The sequence below is a fragment of the Felis catus genome, chromosome A3 (genome assembly GCF_018350175.1).
Source record: "Felis catus isolate Fca126 chromosome A3, F.catus_Fca126_mat1.0, whole genome shotgun sequence".
Classification (NCBI taxonomy): domain Eukaryota; kingdom Metazoa; phylum Chordata; class Mammalia; order Carnivora; family Felidae; genus Felis; species Felis catus.
The window spans coordinates 59,148,598-59,168,190 of record NC_058370.1 but is presented as its reverse complement, the minus strand read 5'-3'; the positions used below and the strand labels follow the sequence as shown (position 1 = coordinate 59,168,190).

Genomic DNA, 19,593 nt, shown 5'->3' with positions numbered 1-19,593 from the left:
AACTAATTTATTTGGTAACCAATGTAATATCTGGTCACTCAACAACTTGCCAGATTTGAAATGGTTGTTCCGATCTTTTGTTAGGAGCACTGAAAAATAGTGTACTCTGACCTAAAAAAACAACTTCCTAGATAGTCAATATTTGCTGTGTGCTTGAAAAGACTGCTTATTCTTGCATTATTGGGTGCAGTATTCCATATATGTCCATTACATCTGTGCTGCCCAATTTTATATATCATAACTCATTATTGTGTTGCTTAATATTTCATTTATGAAATAAGATTTGTCAGAAGTTTCTGACTGTGATAGAGGAGTTGTCAGTTTCTCCTTATGGTTTTGCTCTATATATTTTGAGACTGTATTGTTAGGTGCATACATGTTTAGAATTATTTTTCCTTCCAGGTGAACTGTAACTTTTATACACATTTTGTGACCCTTTCTTATTTCTAGTTATGCTTATTGCCTTAAAATCTATCCATCTGGTATTAATAGAGGTACACTGGATTTCTTTTGTTAGCATTTACCTTGTATTTGTTTTTCCTCCTTTTACTTTTAAGTTTTCTGTTCTTACCTTTTAGATGTGTTTCTTATAAACATAATTTGCTCAATCTTTAAAATTATGTATGATCATATTTTTAAATTAGGGATATATTTCATACATTTATTATGATTAATATAAATATATTAATATAATTAATAGATGTTTATATAATATAAATATAATGTTAAAATATTCTATTTTAAACCATTTTATATTATATTTGGCATTTGTCCTACCTTTTTGTGTTTTCCTGCCTTTTTTTGATTTTTCTTTTTCTGTTTATTGCATTTCCCCCCTAATCTGAATTTACAATCTTTTTTTTTCAAAGATTTTGTTTTTAAGTAATCTCTACACTCAATGTGGGACTTGAACTAACAACCCCAAGATCAAGAATTGCACACTCTACCAGCTGAGGCAGCCAGGCACCCCGGAATTTATAATATTTATGACCTTCATTACCCTAGTATTTTAACATGAATACTTAACAGAGTTCTATGTTAATAATATTTTTCTTCTTCTCACAAAACACAGGAAACTTAGATTGATTTATTACTTAAGTGCTATTGTTATCCAGCATTTTAGTTCCATCTTTTTGGTACCCTCAATTAGTCATTATTATAGTTGTTTGATAAAGCACAGTATCTTTTCTACCATTTCTTCTTGCCTCTCAGAATTCCCATCTGAAATAATTTACTTTTTTTTCTGAATGAAGTCATTTAGAATTTAGTTTAGTGGGAGTTTGCTAATGGAAATTCCTTCACCTGAAATATCTCTATTTTATCTTAAATCTTAAAAAATATTTTTATGGGGTATATGGTTCTAGGATGATGATCAAGTTCCCTCAGGACTTTGAAATTATTATTTTCCTGTCATCTGGCTTCTATGTTATGTTTGCAAAGTCTGGAGCCAATCCAGTTGCTATTCCTTCTTTAGGTGGTCGGTATTTTTTCTGTCTGGCTGCATTTAAGATCATCTCTTTGTCTTTGGTAATCTCCAATTTCATGGCAATTGTCCGTAGGAGTAGATACATTTATATTTGTTCTGCTTAGGGTTATTGGGTGTCTTGAATCTACAGAGTCATGTTTCTCATAAACTTTGGAAATTTTTCTTTTGAATATTTCCTGTTCCCCATTCTCTCCAATATCTCTTACTAGAACTCCAGTTTGATATGTATTATATCTCTGTTAGATTGCACTCTGTCTTCTGTCTCTCAGATTCCCTCTTATATTTTCCATCTTTTTGTCTCTCTATTTTGCAATCTGGGCAATTTCTTCAGATCTGTCTTAAACTTTACTGATTCTTGCTTTACTTATGTCTCACCTTAATTTTAACAAGTCTATTGAGATTTAATTTATTTTATTTTATTCTTATTCTTTTTTTTCCTTTGTCAAAATTTCAGACTTGCTTGGTCTTTAAACAGAAAACAATTTCTCATTTCTTTTATTTCTAAGCCTCCTGTTTATATCTTTAAACATATAAAACATACTTATTTTATGATTTATCTATGATCTTTCCAATATCTAAAATCACTATGGACCTGATTTCTCTCTCTATTGTTTCTGCAGGATCTTGTTCGTAGTGTTCTTTTTGCACATTTTGTGAATTCTGACTGGGTTTCTATAACTAGGAACTTGATCTGTAAAAATTTTTGACACCTAGGTTAAGGTTATTTTCCTCTAAAGAGGCTTTGCATTTTTTCTGCTATGTACCTGAGTACTTTCAACCTGAAGTCATTTTAAATTCTCTCATATGGATTTTCAAACCACACGGGTAGAATTTGGGCCTGAAACCTGTGTAAAGACCATCTTGTGGTTTTGACTATTTGGGGGAGACTATTTTTCTCCTTGAGGTTGAAAAGTCAAATTCCTTCCTGTCTCTTCTGTGTGAGCAGGTTTGCTTCTTATTCCCATTTATGCTGAACATAACCCTCCTCTGAGATCCAGGCTTTATGCAAGGGTCTCATATGTGATTCTCCACCATGGATAGGGTTTATCTCTTCTTTCTGCCTCTTGCCACACAACATCCTATCAAAGTTTACGGTCACCAGGGTCTGCCTCCTAGGAAAACCTAACTTTAGCTCACTTACTCCCAGGACCCCTACTTCCACTCTGTGTTTGGCCTGTACACACTTATCAGCTCAGCAACAATTCAGATGGTTTCTATTCTTTTATCTTTCATTTTTAGTTGACTTGATTAGGAGGTTGTCCAGGGTATCTGGAAGTAGAACCACATGCTTAATTAGTTAATAAATAGTCCGTAGGCTAGAACATTTGAAGGTCAAGAGACCCCATCTTGGTTCTAGCGATGCCACCCTCTCTGTTCAGCTCCTCAACCACGTATGGCATTGGATAGGCCCCATTCTTCTTCTTTGTCCTTTCTAGTTCAACAAACACCCCCAACTAGCACTTTAGTGAGAGGAGCTATGCACATACCAACAAGTGTGGTTATAGCAAATGCTGATGCTTCAGATCCTTCCACATGATGATTCTTGTGAGGAGTTGGCCCTTCCCATTTTTGCCTCTGAATTGAGCTGTGTGGCCTTTAGTGGCACCTTGGACTTTGGAAGAACCAAGTCCTGTATCATTCAGGCCCGAGATCAATGACTCTCGACCTCTTTGCCACTGCTATTTTGGCAGCGTTCTCCCTGGTGAGTCCGGATGTCCACTGCCCCAGGCATCCTGTTGCCTTCTTTCAACCCCATGCCCTAAGGAAGGGACCAGCAAACTACAGCCTGTGGGTTGCATCTCACCCATGCCTGATTTTGTAAATAAAGTTTTATTGGAACACAGCCATGCCCATTTGTATTTCTTTGACTGCTTTCATACCACAATAACCCATTAGCAAAACTGAAAATATTTACTATCTGTCCCTTTACAGAAAGAGTTTGCCAGCTCTGCTCTGTGGCCCTATACTAGGCTGCTCACCCCTCCTTTAGCTCTTCCCTACAGCATCCTGTATCCACACATTTCCTCCTCATTACCCACACTCATGACCTTGACAGCTCCAGCCTTGTGCCACTGGCAGCTCCCTCCTTACCTCAGCCTGGTCAGCATTTGACCTTTGAAGCATAGAAATGCATCTCTGCATGTTAAAAGACAATTAATAACTTGCCCTAGGAAGCCCTCAGTTAATTAAGTTAGACACTTATAGTGTCCCTGATCCATTAGGAACCTTCCTCCACCCTGGAGTAGGTCTTCAATGCCAGACTTTTTGGGGAAAGACAGGTATCTTGACATGTTCATGGCAAATACACATTTCAAGAGGCAGACTTGAAAATAAATAAATAAACAAACATTTTAGTGAAGTTAAATAAAACAATAAACATTGTTTATAAAACAATAAACATTTTAGTGAAGTTAAATAGCACTTAATGGCATCAGAGGAGCTCTCCTTTTAAAGCAGTATCTTTAAGAGTGAAGAGTTAATTTCTACTGAAAACAGCCACAATCAAGCATGTCTGTCTCTCAGAAGAGGCACATCAATATGCTTTCTCTGACTGAAAGAACACAGTCTTGTGATCAGGAATGTGGACTATGGATCCAGACTGCTTAGGTGGCTTTCCCCACTCTGCCATTAACTAAGTGGTGATCATGGGAAAGATAGTTTCTCCATGCCTCAGTTTCCTCATGTGGATAAAGGGGCCGTAGGGTTACCAACAAGATCCAATGAGATAAAATATTTTAAAGTACCTAGAACGGTGCCTGGAGCCTAAGAAGCCTTCATGTTATTTAATCTTTCTTCTTTCCTCATCTGTAAAGTGGAAATCAAAGCAACAAACTTTTGTTTTGTTTGGGGAGTAACCACGATGGATTTAAAGTACCAAAACAGGACACTGTAGGAGCCAAATAAATGGTAGAGAGATGCCATTTTCTGGGGTTTTACTAATATTTGTTCCAGATTTCCCTTTCCCCAATGACGTTTTCTATGAATTCCTTTTTTAAAAGAAATGGTTGCTGGAAACATCTAGAAGCTAGTGGCCATCCTCAGGATGGTGGGCTTTCAATGACTGCTTTAGGCTTATTCTGTTGCTAAACACTAGATGAGAAGTCCAGTGAGATTTGTGAGTGTTCTCTTGTCTACCAACTCTTCTTACTCCCGTACTCAGCCCCCACTTCCAGGAAGCCTTACCTGATCCCTAATCTCCTTGGTGCTTCTGTGGCTTCATGTAACGACTTTATCTGTCCATATAGGGAAAGGGATGGAGTTATTCATCTGCATATCTGTTGTGACTGACAGACTACATTCCAGGAGCTACCAAAGACCTACTGGTTCAGTACATAAAATAAATTAATGAAGAGAGGCACTTGGGTGGCTTGGTTGGTTAAATGTCCAACTGTTGATCTCAGGGTCATGAGTTCAGGCCCCACACTGGGCTCCACGCTGGGTGTGGAGCCTACTTAAGAGATAAAAATAATGAATAAACAGATGTCAGTTAAGACCTCAAGAGCTACAATGAAGATATCGATCTTAAGAATTTTGCAGTATGGTTCATTTTCTCAACACAATATTAAATCTCATAAGAGTACCGTATAAATATATACCCCCTCTCTTTAAAATATGTATCCAAATTGCAGAGTTAATGAAAATATGTGCACAAAATAACACCCGCAAATAATGCCAACCCAGCTATAGTGTCCTTTAAGAACTCTGTCTTCTCCTATTCTTTACATTTTGTTCAAACACCATCTTTTTAATGCCACCTCTAAAAATATTTTAGAATTATGATATTATAAGATATTTAATTTTGCAGTAATTCAGTGGGGATGTGTTTGATGAGTGGACTTGGTTTACACAATAAGCAGGACTGCCAGATCTATACAGTGGATTGCAAGTGAGCTCAGAACCCTCCCCCAGTCCCCGTCCCAGCATCCCTTATATATGTTGCACCTGTTCCATTCCTCATCCCTGAAACTATAGCTATAGCATTATGGGGCTTAATAAGGCCTTAAGGACAGATAATGGCTTCACATTTCAACGAACCTGAAAAATAGGAATGGCTTCCAGAGGCTTTGTTTCAGAGGACAGTTTTTTTTTAATATTTATTTGTTTATTTTGAGAGAGAGAGAACACGCAAACGTGGGCATGAACTGAGTGGGGGGAGGCAGGAGGGGGGTGAGAGAAAATCCCAAACAGGCTCCATGCTTAGTGTGGACCTCGATCTCAGGACTGAGAGATTATGACCCGAGCCGAAATCATAAGTCGAGTGCTTAACTGACTTAGCCACCCAGGCTCCCCTCAGAGGACAGCTTTAAATATGTAATCGACTCTTGATTGATGAGGAAGTAGAGAGGAGTAGTGGAATAAGACCCACACGTTGGGATTAACAAAGATTAATTATGTTTGAATTTGTCATGGACTGAGCAACCTCCAGTGCCTCACATGGGCCAGAGGTATGATTTCTGCTTCAGGGAAGAAACTGGGAATTCTTGTATAGTAATTATGATTTTCAAAGATAAAAACAAAAAGTAAGACATGGGTTTTCTGTAGGCTTTCTCACAGCCCTGCACCATGGTCAGGGCAGGAAACGTCTGGAAATCTGGTGCTCTTCACCACTGGCTTTCTCCTGTCCTCCAGTTTGGGGTGCTATGATGCCAGGTTCCCAGCCACAACCCCAAGAATGGCTTCACCATTATCTGTCCTTAAGGCCCATGTCGTGGGCCTCTTGATGGATAATTTGTCTTTCACATTTGCATCTATTGAAAATGGGGGTGGAATCCTGGCCCTTTTAGCAGGTTGAGGAGAATTTTTTTCATCGTTTTTAGAATCAAAAGCTCAAGGACTTGTGTTGTCTACATACATTGGAACATTACTCAGCCATAAATAGGAAGGAAATTCTGACACAAGCTATACCATGGATGAACGCTGAAGATACTATGCTAAGTAAAAAAGCCAGACACAAAAGGACAAATATTGCATGATTTCTACTTACATGAGGTTTCTAAAGTGGTCATATTCAGAGACAGAAAGTAGGACAGTGGTTTCCAGGGGCTGGGTGGAGGGCAGATGAGAAGGTAGTATTTAATGGGCATAGAGTTTCAGGTTGGGAAGATGAAAAAGTTCTGGAAACGATTGGTGGTGGTGGTTGCAGAACACTGCAAACGTGCTTACTGCCACTGAACTGTCTATTAAAAATGATTAAGATGGTAAAAACTTTTTGCTGGTAATATATATTTTACCACAGTTAAACAAACAAACAAAAAAAAACTTAAGCATACACCTGACACTAAGGGATCACGCAGATGTGATTGAAAAGCTGCAGTGGGCGGGCTCTCAGGGTGGGAACAGGACAGCCCCTTTCCTGAGGTCCAATAGGCTCAGACCCTGGTGGGTTCTGAAAGCAGACAGCTTGTGGAGACTTGAAGGAAAGGGACAGGGCCGTGTTCTGTTGGTTTTGCAGACTGGAGGTCATTTACTTTGGTATTTCGAACATTAAGGCTTACGAAGTTTGCCGGTTAGGCTGGTCTTAAGGCTCGGATTAAGCAGCAAGTACTTTTTTTTTTTTTTTTTTTTTTACCTAAAATGCAGAACAATAGAGGACAGCAGAAAAGCCTTCCCGGGGCTGCTTTTCCCCTGGAGTAACAAAAGGGAGGATGGATGGGGGGAAACTCCCACATGGAATCAAATACCACAGGAAGCAAATCTCAAACAGCATGATGTGAGCGCAGAGGGAAATGGGAGTTGGGTGAAAACTGGGTGAAGTGCAGAGAGTTCTGAAGTGAGGGCTCTTAACCCTATTTTTAGTATCAAAAATGCTGTGAGTCCTGTTACACCATTACACTCCCGCGAATCAAATTATTTGCCTTTCTCCACGTTTACCACTGCTAATTGTTGTGTTTGAGTAAATCAGAGCAGGCCTGCCTGCCAGGGCAGCCAGCATCAGTGGAGAGCCCTCCTCTGGGGGGAAATGGGGGGGCCCCCTGCTTCTGTTATACCTTCCGCGGACCTGGCACTTGAGTGACACACTGGGATTGTAAATGCACTTTTTAGTATTTCTCCAGGGTAGACAGGACAACCAAATATTTTGAACCAAAGCACTTGGCCGGTACCATTTTGTGGGACCAGAATGTGTTGCCTGGAGCAGGTACGGCCATGGGTCACCCCCCACCCCCAGGCCTGGGAATGAAACCGGCCACAGGTGGGCGGGGCACCTTCCACTCATTCAGTGTGGTTCCGATGCCGCCCTCACTTCTGCTAGCTCCCCCCCCCCTCACCCCAAGAACTCGAAATCAGGTGTCAGACTCTTGCTTCCAGACCTGGCCTTCCCAACAAGGCTGTGCATCAGAATCTGTGAGGGGGCCAGGAGTCTGTATTTTAGTGGCTCTCCCAAGTAATTCTGCTGCCCAGCCAGACTTGAGAAGCGTGGCCTTAACCGGCTACTTTCCACCAGTGGTAGCGGACAGCAAGTTCCAGTGTGACCCGGGTGCATGGTGAGAGGAGAAGGAAGTTGCTTGAGGCCAACTGCTATGACTGTCAGTGGTAGTCATATGCTATGACTGTCAGTATGTGCCCTGGCACCGGTAGCTCTGGCCCCTTAGGAAAGCTGCACCTCGCTAAAATCTGTTTCTTTGGCCCTCTCAGCCGCCTGGTAAACGCAGCCACAGGGCATTGGATGCTGAGCTCCTAAAGAGGGCAGAGAGCCTGTTGGGTCCCTCTGCCTTCCCTGACTCTTACCTCAGATGCACAGGTGGAGGTGGCCACCTCCTTCTCAGGGAAGGAGTGATGTGAAGAGCAAAACTGCAGCAGCCAGAAGAGGCGGGTGGCCCTGGTGACCAGAGAAAGGACAGACAAGGGAGAGAAAGCCAGTAGAAGAACCAAAGAGGTCTGGTGTTCCAGGAGCACTTGACTTTGTACACAGTCCACTCATCAGGAGTCCTCCCTAAACCTCACTGATCATGCTCATCAGAGTGAGTCTGAGCCACCCAGAAGAGGTGATAGTCACGTTCACTTCACTCTGTTGAGGTCAGCAGGGAGGTGCGAGATCCATATAGGAATTGTTCCATCCAAAGTGGATAAAATAAGAAAGCTTTCTGGAACAGTTTGTTTCTTAGAACAATGTGTTTTCCCACAGAGCTAAGCTGCTCGAGGTCTGGCCCAACAACATGGCTGGTATTCACGAGCCTCCTCCTCCTTAGATGGGCTCTGCAGCCCTCCAGGCTTTCATGGGGACTCTTTCATTTGAGGCTATGAATATCGTCACACCCATTTTATGTAACCCCCCACACAATTTCTGATTCTTTCGCATTCTGGAGTTATCATTCCAACCTTCAGTGGCATATTAAATATGACACGAATCTTGAGTCAAGCAGCTCATCCTGCCTCTTCTTAGGAAGCCCCCTCATTTCACTATTATGCAGCTTTATCTTCAGTTGATGAGCTCTTTTGATTTCATTCCATGAACTACCTTGTAAGAACCATACAATACCATGGACCCAGAAAAATGAAATTCATATACATGGCTGAAACTAAGTGGAACATGTTAAAAACTTACAGGCTGGGGCACCTGGGTGGCTCAGTCAGTCGAATGTCCAACTTCAGCTCAGGTCATGATCGTGTGGTTTGTGAGTTCGAGCCCCACATCAGGCTTGCTGCTATCAGCCTGTCAGCACAGAGCCCGCTTTGGATCCTCTGTCCCCCTCTCTCTGCCCCTCCCCTGCTTGCACTCTCCCTAAAATAAACAATTATTAAAAACAAAAACAAAACTCTTATATAGTTTGACGACTTCAGGATTTGTTCATTACTTGCACCATAGCCAAACCAAGAATGCTCTGTGTTTGTGGGCCGTCTGGACTCCTACATTAATTGCAAAAAGTGATGAGAAGTCGCAGTCACCCAATGCCTGTGGAAGGTTTTTTGGCAGCAGCTTAGCTGGGCTGCCTGTGGCAGCTGACCGCCTCCAGGAACCTGGTCAGTGCGTGTAGCCAGGCAAGGGTCAGTGGCCACCTGGCTCCAACCTCTAGGGAAGGCCAGGCAGGAGGAAGAAGAGTCTGGAGGAGTGTCCCAGGAGCTCAGTAAGGAGAGAGGACCAAGGGAGACAGCATTCCCTGATATCTGTGTCTAATCAAGATAGCTGCAGGCCAAGAGGAGACAGGATCACCCCTAACAAAATAGGCATGCTTTGGAACAGCTGAGAACCTGGAAAGCCAGCCTTTCATCTTTCCAACATTGGGTGAAAGCAAGAGAAAATTCCACAAGCTAGAGAAAAACAGCTACCTGTAGCACTGAAGGAAGAAGATTTGGCTGCTTTGTTTGTTCTTTAAAATGAATGCCTGGCTTTAGCCCTCATCTGCAATGGCCTTGTGTAGTCATTAGGCTCAATAAGAATATACACCCTGGTTTATCTGCCAGTCAAATCAAGGTCACCTCCCTGTTTTGTTTGCAAGAAAAGGTTGCTGATTTTGTTGGTGTTGATTTTGTAGATTCTCATTGATACCCAACTATAGGGGAGTGATGTTTACTTGTTTGAAATTTATCCCAGTTCAAATAATACAACCTGGGCTTTAAATGTTACCACTGATTTTTTTAAGGTGTCTGTGAATTATTTAGGACCAAATGCCTTCTAAATCTTTTTGTGAAAGTGCAGTAGAAAACATCTCTGGAGCACATATTGGTAGACATGAATAATTTGCTTCACATAATATTTAAATATTCAAGACGTTTGCTCTTCTAAATCTCTGAGATTTAGAGGTGGCCCATTGGAAGGGAGTTGACTGCAAATCCAAGGTCATAATTATGTCCTTGGAATCAGCTTTCCCTGACTCCCCTCTCCCAAATTCAGTAGGACCTGGCTACAGTGAGCACCTGTCTCTAGAAATGCACAGGCCAAGAGAATCAGGACAGGGATATTGTGCTTCATGTGTAAAGTGGTAGAGGGTGCTGTTTGCAAAAGGCTTTCACATTTTTTAAGTTAAAAACAATCGTAAATATGGAACAAGGTGTGTGCTACAGCAGCTTAAGGAGAGAGGCCACTGATTCTATGCCTGAGTGAGCTAGCTTTGGTGGGGGAGGCACTGGCTACCTGTGCTCACCAGATCTAGTCTGGCCATCAAAGGCACGTACCACTCACTTCCAAAGATAGCATTTCAGGGAAGAGGGGGCACCTGAGGATATTTGGCCTGGAAAAGAGGTCTCTGGGGGGACAAGATTACCTTTCTCTGATACTTGAGAGCTGATTTCATCCCTAGGATGGCTTTAATAAAAAGAAAACACTTTCAATGGAAAATGACAAGTGTTGGTGACGCTATGGAGAGATTGGAACCCTTGTATGTTGTTGTAAACTAGTATAGCTGCTGTGGAAAAGTTTGGTGGTTCCTCAGACAGTTAGACGTGGAGTTACCATATGACCAAGCAGATGAGAACATGTGATCCACACAAAAACTTACACCCATGTTCACAGCAGCATATGCAGCACAGCCAAAAGGTGGAAGCAACCCAAGTGTCTGTGAATAGATGAATGAAGAAACGAAATGTGGTATCAACATGTAATGGGATCGTGTGAGCCCTTACAAATGAAGAGAGTTCCGAAACATGCACCCACGTGAATGAACCTTGAAAACATTTCACTTATGGGAGAAGCCCAAGACAAAAGGTCACATGTTGCATGATTCCTTTTATTGTTTTTCCCTTTTTTTAAAAATTTTTTTAATGTTTTTATTTATTTTTGAGACAGAGAGAGACAGAGCATGAGCAGGGGAGGGGCAGAGAGAGAGGGAGACACAGAATCTGAAGCAGGCTCCAGGCTCTGAGCTGTCAGCACAGAGCCCGACGCGGGGCTTGAACTCACACACCGGGAGATCATGACCTGAGCTGAAGTTGGACGCTCAACCGACTGAGCCACCCAGGCGCCCCGACATGATTCCTTTTATATCCATATATCCAGAACAGACGGAAAAGGGATTGAAGGGGAACGAAGGGCAGTGACTTACTGAGTCCAGGGTGTTTCTCTGAGGTGACGAAAAGGTTTTGACTCTAGAGACGGGTGGTGGTTGCACAACCTTGTGAATGCAGTAAGTGCCGCTGAATCGTACACTTTCAAATGGTTAATTACAGGGGCGCCTGGGTGGCTCAGTCGGTTAAGTGTCCAACTTTGGCTCAGGTCATGACCTCGCAGTTCGTGGGTTCGAGCCCAGGGTGGAGCCCTACATCTGGCTCCATGCTGGCAGTAGGGAACCTGCTTGGGATTTTCTGTCTCTCTCTCTGTCTCTCTCTGTCTCTCTCTCTCTCTCTGCCCCTCCCCCACTTGTGCTCACACATGTGCACGCATGCTCTCTCTCAAAATAAATAAAAAAAAGAAAAAGAAAATGGTTAAGTACATGCTAAGTGAACTGCACTTCAATTTTTAAAAATAGTGATCTAATCTGAGTGTTGCTATTCTCTGTGTAGCCCCTGGACATGTAGCAAGAAGAAATGAATAGAAGCCCTGGGATGGGGAGGAGGTGGGGGGCAGTGGTATTTTGGCTCAATAGGAAGAATTTCTGATGAGTTCAATTAACAGGAAGTAGAAGAGGCAGCTAGAGACAGTAGCAAGTCCCCTCCCCCCTCTCCATGAAGAAGACTTAATCAGCACTCCCCCGGGTGCTATGGATGGCATGCAAGCCTATGGCAGTGCTTCTCCACCCTGGGTGCATCAGACAGAGGCTCCCGGGTGTCCGTCTGCCTTAGGTGGAAGAGGTGACCACTGGTATCCCTCCCGCCACCCCTCCATCCCAACAGGTACTTCTGTCTTCAGGACACTGTCGCCTCGCATGCCCGGAGGTCCTCACCGCACAATGTGAACACTCCATGGGCAGCTTCAGCAGCTCCAGGGTGCTGGTTAGGAATGCAGAATCTCAGCCCCTCCCCAGACCCTCTTCGGGATCAGAATCTGCCCTTTAATCAAACTCCAGTGTGATTCATATGTACATTTGAGTTTGCTAAGCTGTAGACCTTGATTTACAAAACGCTTTGAACTGCTTTTTTCATTTTATCTCCTGAACCATCAAGAGTAGCCACCAGGGCAGGTGACACAACTGCCGTTTGCCAGATGAGGAAGTTGAGGCCCAGAAGGCTTCACTCCCTCCAGGTGTTGCTGGCAGTGCTAGTCTCCTGGTGCCTAATCAAGGGCGCCCTCCACCAGGCCCTCCAGTGCCTGTGTCCTTCATCCCTGACTGCCTGCACACCTCCCTCCAGCTGCCCATGAGGCCTTGCCCGCAGCCCAAGCTGAGTCAATGTTTGATGTGCTGAGGAGGAAGACACAAAAGATGGAGGAAATGCAGGGCCCCTTTTGCCGAATCAAACTCTCAGGTGCCAAACGTACCTGAGCTTCCCCGGGCACGCTTATGTTTCCCAGTCTCAGTTCACGACTTTACGTGATATTCTATGTTGTGATGAGGGGGCCACGCTGAAGAAGGTTCTGGTGAGGGCGGGGACAAGGATGAATATACATTGTGCCTCCTCCAGAGGTGGGGAAGGGTGGAGGCACCACCCTTCTGCTGGGGAGCAGAAGGGTGGGGCCAGGAAGCCCCCTTCCAAGTACTAATATTCCTGGTTTGGGAAGTATTGTTACTAGCACGACTAGCTAACATCAGTGAGATACTTGCAGGCTGCATGAACTTCTTACCCCTTCTCTGCTCTGGATTCCTCACTAGTGAAGTGGGGAGCAGCCCTGTGGAGCCCAAGATGGAAGGGAAGAAGTGTCCCATGGCCTGGGTGACGGGCCAGCTGAAGGCCCCAGTTCTCTTTACTGCAGAGGCACACTGAAGAATCTCAGTGACCCTACAGGGCCACACCTCAGTGTGATGAGAAATGGAAGTGTGGCTGCTAGAGGGAAGGTCCGGGAGAAAGCCACGCTGGCCACCCAGGGTCACCATGCTTCTCGTGGGAACTCTTTACACTTAAAGTGCTTTGTCCTAAACACATGAATTTGCAGCAAGGCTTATTGCCGAGGTACCCTTTGAAAGTCTACAGGCTCCAGGTGTTGCAATGCTTGGTAAAACCAGGAGCTGGAAGATCAAACAATAGAATAAATAATAGGGGCGCCTGGGTGGCTCAGTCGGTTAAGCGTCTGACTTTTGATTCTGGCTCAGGACATGATCTCACAGTTCTTGAGTTCGAGCCCCACATCAGGCTCTGCACTAATGGCATGGAGCCTGTTTGGAATCCTCTTTGTCTCCCTAAATAAATAACTAAACAAACATTTTTTTTTTAAATAGTATAAGCAAAACAGGTAACATCTGAAATCTCTGAATAATGGCTTTCTTGTCCTCGTATTGGTAGCATCCAGCGTAAATACGCAGAGAGACAGATTAGGGAGTCCCATTTCTCCACACCTGGGAGGTGTTGGTGCAGGGCACTTCCCCAAGGCTGAACTAACTGGAGGCAGGGCCTGGAGAGAGTGGAGGACCCATCCCCAGCCTTGGGGCTTGATGCTGGGTGGTTCCTCACTGCTCAATGCTCTTGCTGTCATTTGCTGGTCCCTTGCCTTTAAAAAATTTTATTTTGCAATAATCATAGACTCAAAGGAAGTTGCAAACAGTCCGGGTTCCATGTACCCATCACCCAGCCCGTTCCAGTGGCTACGTCTTACCTCCAAGAAACTGATACCGGTATAATGTGTGTGAATCGTGCTGTCATTTTACCGCATGTGTAGCTTTTTGTGACCACCATCACCTGTTCCCTTGATTTTTTAAAAAAACAGCTGTGGGATCTCACAAACTCCGTAAAGGCTGATTTCTTGGAGCTATCCTGATAGCAGGAAGGGGCTACCGTGCATCTCAAATGGAGGAGGCATGGTTCGCATTATATTCTAGAGCTGTGTGGTACAGCGACCCTCTGTCTTGCCCGTATGAAGTCACATATACACATGTACACGCACTCTCATTCTTTCTCTGTGGAAACTCGGAAGTGTTTAGCAGACTGTTCCGGTGGCCTATTCCTTCCTGGGCTGGGAAGGGGGAGGAGCCTGTTCTGTTTATCTGAATTCCTTTTTAGAGGAGAAATCAGTGTGAAGTCAGACAGTCTTGGAAGTAGAAGTTGCTTTCATCTGTAAGAGAAGGAAATCAGCCTAACCAATGGGAAATCACTTGGAGTCATGTGTGCCCTAAACTTGCAAACATAGATATGCATCCTACAGGACACCCGAGTCTACAGTGGACTGGAATCAAAACAACTGGAGGAAGAATTTGCATCCAGAAACCACAGCATAGACAACCCACAAGTATTGCCATTTTCCTTCTTTAATACTAACTTTCAGAGAGAAGGTTAATTTTTTTAACTGACCCTAATCCAAGAAACAAAGGGCTTGCTGGGATTCACTGGGGCTGGATATTGTCATCAGTAATTGTGCTTATGCCAAGCCATCAGCAAACTCGGTCACAGGTGGTGCAAGCAAGGCCCTACAGGATCAGAATAGATTCACACTCTAGTCGTTCCCAGCTGAGAACATCGGCACCTGACGGTGTTATGGGTCTTTGACCTACGTCTTATTCATTTGTAGAGAGGCATGTCAGAGCCACACACAGTAGCAGCATAAACCTGAACTTCAGGTAGCCACATGCTTCACGATATTAAGCATTTAGGTACCCGTGGTTAAGAGAGTATACATAGCCTTGATTCGTCACCATGGCACAGTCATGGATGGACAATTGCTGTCTTGTAACCAGAGTGTCTACTCTCATGGGTTCTTATCCCCCTTCCTCACCCTGCCTCCTTGTCATCTGTATGGACACCTCCCCATAATAGAACATGGGCTAAATGGCAATATTCAAATAGTTGGAAGATCTCATTTTTATATGACATTTCATAGTTCACAAAGTTATTTCTTATTTTAACCAAAGGAAGAAACCAGTCCAAAAAAAGAATCACCTGATTCTCAAGGTCCCCCAGCTGGTCAGTGACGGAGCCAACCCCACACAGTCCACATCTTCTGATTATACCCTCCCACTGATTAGGCCCCATCACACAGAGCAGCCTTCCGGTCCCCCCTTAGAGGGTGGTGTGCAGCCCTGAGGCATTTTGTGAATTTGCAGAAAGAAGAGCAGCTCCTTCCATGGGGAGCCCAGCTCTGGCCTCCTTTCTCCTCATCCCGCTCCTTAAAAGTCCCCCAAGGGCAGAGCAAGTGCTTGAGAGAACTTGACCCTGGTTCTGAATTCTGGTTTCCAAACCCAGATCTGTGGCTACAGCTCCATGGGTCATTATTCACACTGCTTGCTTACGCATGAAACCACTATAGTTTTCAGCATTTTAAAGTTTCTATGAAGCGGTTCTTCCTGAAGTCACTTCTTTCCTCTTTGTCTATACTCAAGTCACACTCTCAATCTTCTCCTTGTGGCTGTACAGCACTTAGGAACTTATCAGAAAGCAAACCAAGAGACCACAGAAAGAGGAAAGCATATGCTTCAGACAACTCACCACAATCCCATCTCTGATGTGGACGTGCTGCTCTTCCCACCCCTGGGATGCTTGGCCTCACAGTCGTGTAAATCTTACTGTGTCACCATGCAACAACATATGGGAACACCGCATGTGTGTGCGCGCGCGCACACACACACACACACACACACCCATACGTTGTTAAATCCTCACTTGTGATGATGGCTAAGAAAGGCTATGTAGTTGTTAATATCATTTTTTAAAACCTCAAAGTGTTTGCCAGTGTATAGCCAGAGACAGACCACCCCCCCCCCCCCCCAGAGGGAGCTGGCCTGGTGTCATTCTGACATAGCTGTGAACTAGGCTTCTTCCTCTGGAGCAAGGCACAATAAACGCTTTCAACCACGTGAAGGAGGAAGGAATCTCAAATGAGAGTATAGGTTAAGAAGAGGAAATATTTCTAGGAGAAGGAGGAAGGACTTAATACTTCTTATTGCCATTTTTGTAATTAAATATATTTAATTTTATGTATATACACACATATATATATAATAGAGAGCTTGACTTTATTTAATGAAAACTTGTCTAAGATCCTTTACCTTTTTATTCTTAATGAAAGAAGGGATGAATTGCAATGAATATACATTGCTTCTCCCTCAGAAAACAATGGGAAAATTTGTAAATGTTTTCATTCAAACCAGACATCTCCTTTTGTTTTGTCAGTTGACTTTCTTCTCCTTCAAATAAGCTTACAAAAATGAAATTTATTTGTTTACATTTATAATCTCCAAAAATGTTAGTGTGACCTTGCAATAATTATTCAGTTCTGTTGTTCTAAAGAATCTGATCGTTTTGGGGCGCCTGGGTGGCTCAGTCGGCTAAGCATCCAACTCTTGGTTTTAACTCAGGTCATGGTCTCACAGCTTGTGAGTTCGAGCTCCACATTTGGCTCTGCACTGACAATGTGGAGCCTGCTTAGGATTCTCTCTCTCTCCTTGTCTCTTTGGCCCTCCCCTGCTCACATACTCTATAAATGAATGAATGAATGAATGAATGAACTTAAAAAAAATAGTGTTGAACCAGTTAAACCACTGACATTGCAGAGACAGCTTGGGATTCTCTCCCTCTCTCTCTTTGCTCCTCACCAGCTCTCATTCTCTCTTTTTCCCTCTCCTTCTCTCCCTCTCTCCCTCTCTCCCTCTCTCAAAATAAATAAACTTTATTTTAAAAAAAGAATCTGATAGTTTTTTCATAGACTCGAGAATTTAGCATCTTCTAGGGGTTGAAAACCACATGACTTAATATAGGTAAAGATAAGAATGTAACACCATTAAATATACTGAATTACTTAACTAAGTAAATCAAACATGTTTTGAGAGGCTGCGGCTGCACTGAATAAATAATAATGCATTGAAGAGTAGATTTGACTAATGTGTACTCAGTGTATTTTAACAGCGTTTCACTTTCAACTGTGTTAAATTTGGCTAAAAGTGTAAAATTAATTATTTAAAACCATAAAAGGAATCCAAACTTCCCCCAACTTTACCCTGAATTAGAGTTAAAAAAAATGTAGTTAGTTGTGGCCTAATGGAAAGCAGGTGTATGATACTTTGTTAAGCAGACTAATTGGTGGTGATGAGCCTTGCACCTGCAGAAGGGTCATTAGTGAGGGTGGGATTCTGCACTCCTCCAGCGCGTGGGCCCTGAGCCACTCACACATTTAGAGTATGATTCAGTTCGCAGAAATGTTGTTTATCACCAGCTCTTCAGGAAAATACTGTTATGCAAGCTGAAGTCTCCTAGTACAGGAACCTTTGGGATTGAGAAGGACCTTTAAAAGGACTTGCTGTGTTGGTTTCCTGGTAGCTGCAATTGAAAAATAAGACTAATTGATGTCCATGATTAGTATCTGTTATTTAAATGTGGAATAGCACCTTTTGAATGGCTCCTAGGGCTGATGTAACAAGAACTACCACCTGAGCTAACATTCATTGGGCTCACATTCTAGGCGGTTTACAGCTATTGTGTCCTTGTCTCAACTGCTCTGTGAAGGTGGATTTTGAACACAGGATCCTCCTGGCCTGTTGCCTCTTTGCCAGCGGATCTTCATCTCTTCGATTTTGGCGGGGCTCCCGGGGCACAGCTATGTGCTGAGTAAGTAGTGAACAAATGTTCAAGGGCCAGGAGGAAGAAGGAAGGAAGGGATGATTTGCAAAGGCCAAAGGACACTCTTTCTGCCCTTTTGTTCTGAAAATGTGAAAGAGAAGTTTTCCCATAACGTTGTTTCTGAAAGAGGGTGGGCGAACATTCTCAAAGTTGTGGGTTTTTAGGTTGGGATGTTTCTAATTTTTTTAATGTTTATTTATTTTTGAGAGAGACAGAGAGAGTGTGAGCAGGGGAGAGGGAGACAGAATCCAAAGCAGGCTCTAGACCCTGAGCTGTCAGCACAGAGCCTGATGTAGGGCTTGAACCCACAAACTGTGAGATCATGACCTGAGCCAAAGTCAGACACTCAACCTACTGAGCCACCCAGGCACCCCAGAGATCTGAATGTTTCTAAAAGGTTTATTGATAAAACCTTGTAACACCTTTGTCACAGAAATGAAATAAAGAGGAAACAATGCTCAGCATTTTAGAAGAAGGCCCTCTAAAAATTATACATATCTGCATTTACAGATTATGCCACCACAGCCTGGCTTGGGATACACGACCACTGCTCTGTGGAGAAACTTCTCTGAGACAACCCCCACCCCAGACTAACTTTTGTTTGTTCCTGCTCTGGGGGCACCAGGGAGCTATTTCAGGCTTGAACTAGGGTCCTGTCCCTCCTGGGAGTCCTGGGGAATAGGACCTGGCCCTCTGGGGACCCCAGCATCAGTCTCCAGGTTTGAGCTGGGCCCTCCTGAGAAAACCAGATTTCAGGCTCCTGGAAGTAGGTTAGATCACCTGGGCCTCAGGGGAATTTCCCCCAGCGTGTCTGGTGCTCTGTCTAGCTCCTGAGCCCAAGAAGCCCGGACGGTGGTTTTTCGTCTGCACAGCTGCAGGCTGAACCAAACACGGGGAACATGGGAACAGCGGCAGGACCGCCTCTCCAGCATGGGGTTCTGGCGCCGCTGGCTCAAGTCTGTCCTTGCCCCCAGCAAGTGTCCGGTGATCACCAGGATTCATGGGGGAGTTGGGGGGAGAAGCGTCAGGTGGAGGACGCCCCCAAGCAGGGTGGCCTCAGCACCACCACCATTGGCCTCAGTGTTCTTGCAAATTGTCAGGGCTGTGCACCTCTGCAGGTGAAGCAGCTGATTTCACTGAAGAAAAACACGAATCGATTTGTCTCTGAAGGCAGGGAAATGGTAGTGGGTGTCAGTCCACGCTGTTCTTTTTATGCAGTTTTGTTTGTCTTGGCTTTTTTTTTTTTTTTTTAAAGAACCATCTCTCAAGCTTTCTTTGAATTTTCCCCATTACCTGGGTCCCCTGGCTGCCCCCTGGAGGCGGGCCCGGGGCCACCCAGGCTGGGCTGCGAGCCGGCACACCCCTCTCCCCGAGGACGCAGCACATCAGTAGTTCAACACAGTGCACGGTGCTGCTGAGCTGACCTACTTTTCCTGTTTGCCCACAGCAGGCTAAGCCTGTTTAGCGCTGTCCAGAGGGGCTGGGCAGAGCAAGGAGCTTTCCGAGTCGTACAGATGGCAGTCTTCTGGGTGAACGTGGTT

The 19,593-nt window shown here is 44.0% G+C and overlaps 1 protein-coding gene across 7 annotated transcripts in view; it reads left to right on the top strand.

The window, feature by feature from the left end:
* NPAS2 (neuronal PAS domain protein 2) overlaps positions 1 to 19,593 on the top strand; it is a 158,969-nt gene that overhangs the window by 40,857 nt on the left and 98,519 nt on the right. The window contains exon 1 of one of the 7 annotated variants that reach the window (XM_045054061.1): positions 17,758 to 18,040. The exons of the other annotated variants lie outside the window; for them this stretch is intronic. The gene's annotated coding sequence lies outside the window, so the exon portion shown is untranslated. Of the gene's footprint in view, positions 1 to 17,757; positions 18,041 to 19,593 lie in introns of those variants that run through there. 7 annotated transcript variants of the gene reach the window in all.